A 2,696-nucleotide genomic window follows, 5' to 3' on the forward strand; every position below is an offset into this window, starting at 1 on the left:
GGTCCCACTCCCATGGAGCACAGCAAGCAGAGATCCAGTGCTTCAAATTCTCACTACCTGCAGAGAATTCTGAAGCCCACTTGAAACGATCAAGCTTGCTGGGCAGAGGGTCGACAACCATTACTGAGACTTGAGTATAAGGGTTTCCCCTCACAGTGTTAAGAAAGCTGCCAGGAAGTTTGGACTGCATGGAACTCACAGAAATACGCAAACTATCTGTAGCCAGATGGACTCTAGATTCCTCCTCACTAAGTAGGGCATCTCTGAAAGAAAGGCAGCAGCCCCGGTCAAGGGCTTATACATAAAACTCCCATCTCCCTGGGACACACCACCTGGGAAAAGGTATGGCTGTGAGTGAAACTTCAGCAAACGTAAACATTCCTGCCTGCCTGCTCTGAAGAGAGCAGAGTATCTGCTAGAACAGTGCTCAAGCTCTGCTCAGGGACACACTGTCTTTTCAAGTGTGCGCCTGACCCCTGTCCCTTATGACTAAGAGTCATCTGCCAGCAGGGGTCAACAGAAACTTCACACAGGAGAGTTCTGGTTGGAAAAAGTCAGCTACCACTGTGGGAAAAATCTTCCAATTCTGGCTGTTTCACCATCTCAGATGGTGATACCCAGGCAAACAGCATCTGAAGGAGACCTCCAGCAAACTCCAGCAGACCTACAGAACCAATGCCTGACTGTTAGATGAAAAACTAACAAACAGAAAGCAGTCGCACCAACATCAACAGAAAGGACACACACACACACACACACACACACACAACCCAATCCAAAGGCCATCAGCATCAAAGATCCTAGGCAGATAAATCCACAAAAAATGAGGAATAATCAGTTGGCTTGGGTCTGTTTTGGGGCTATTCTGTTCCACTTATGCAATTGTCTATTAAATTATCAATGCCACATGCTTGTTTATTGAGCTAGCTTTAGTGCAGGTATTCATATCCATGTGTGGAAGTCCTTTAGCTTTATTATTCTTCAGGCTTATTTCATCTATTCTAGGTTTAGGAAGAGTTTTTTGATTTATTTGCCTTGAATTTGCTTGGAATATGCCTGAAATAATAATAAATGTACTTCTCAAGAACGAGAAAGGTCTCTTCTTGTATTTATTTATTGAGAAAGATCTTGCTTTTTCACTCACGGAGTGCCAAGGCACGATCTCAGCTCACTGAGATTCTTCCATTTCAACGCCCCAAGTAACTGGGACCACAGGGATGCACCACCAACCCCAGCTTATTGTTTCTGTATTTTTGGTAGAGATGAGGTTTCACCATGTTCCCCAGGCTGGTCTCCAACTCATGGGCTCAAGTGACCTGCCTGCCAAAGCCTTCCAAACTGCTGTGATTACAGGCAACTTCCACTGTGGCCTAGCCTGTCTGCGATCTACTCATATTTCTTTTGATTTCTCTCACAGGTGACTCATTGTGTTCTGAGAGAAGTTTGCATATCTTTTTACCCTTATACTTAATGAATTCGATTTTTTGGGTAGTATTGTAAATGGTGTTTTAATATTTCAAATTCCTATTATTTCTGTGCAGTATTGCTGATATAGAAAAAATCAACTGAGTTTTGTCTATTGACCTCGTCTTTGCTTCTTTTTGTCTCCATTGAAGGCATGGGAAGGTTGCCTCTATTTCACTTCCACTTCCTGAAAGTATCGTCTGGATTAATACACCCTGAATTTCAGAGATTTTCCATGGCTACCACCAGCAGGTGCACGGAGCCCATGCACTGATTTCACAAACCAGCTGTCTGAGGAGGAGGGTCTCCTCACAGTGCCTCGGACAGAGCTTCCTTCTCCTCAGGACACACCCAGGAGAGGCCATGTTTTCAGGGTACCTCGTGACACCTGTGGCCACATTTATGAGGAAGACGAAGCCTACTTCATCTCAGGACCCGCCCAAGAGTGGCAGTGGCTTTGGGACACCTGGAGTCGCGTCCACTATGAGGATGAAGACTCCTTTTCTGGACCTGCCAAGGAGGGGCTGTTGCTACAGAACACCTGGTGCTACATCCAGGGTGAGAATAAAGAACTGACCTCAGGACCCTCCCAGAAAAGGACATGGCATTGAGACATCTTGAGAGATAACTCACAAACTATCACTTTAGTCATTTTAACGTACACACTCTCTTTAAAACACTGGGGTTTCCTAAGCTTGAGATTTCTGCAATGGGCTTGCTATGCTGTCTTATTTTTAAGTCAAGCATACTGAGGTAAAAAAGTTTCAGATTTTGTCCAAACTCTTTATCTTGGTGTTTTCATTATAGAATATGTGGATTTGCATCAATTATATCAGAGACATAGAAAGTGAATGTATCGGCAAATGCATTGCAAGGGTAGCATTTGTCTAGGTCCACCTGCACATCAGGAGTTGATGGAAACATTTATATTGTGAATAATGCAACTACAAACATTCTTATACAAATTGGTGTAAATACACCTTAATTTTGGGCAATATGCTGAATGTACATACAATTATTTGTGAAACTACTAGACTGTTTTCTAAATAAACTCCCTCTTTCATCTTCCCGTTAGCAATTGGATGAGGTTCCCAAATTTTCCATACATTCACTAACATCTGTCATTTCTTCATGATTACAGGCCATTCTATTCAACATAAATTTGTATGTCATTGTGGTCAGATTTTCATTTTTCTGATATGCTTAGCTCTAGATTGATGCGACAATAATAA

The sequence above is a fragment of the Rhinopithecus roxellana genome, chromosome 22 (genome assembly GCF_007565055.1).
Source record: "Rhinopithecus roxellana isolate Shanxi Qingling chromosome 22, ASM756505v1, whole genome shotgun sequence".
Taxonomy (NCBI): domain Eukaryota; kingdom Metazoa; phylum Chordata; class Mammalia; order Primates; family Cercopithecidae; genus Rhinopithecus; species Rhinopithecus roxellana.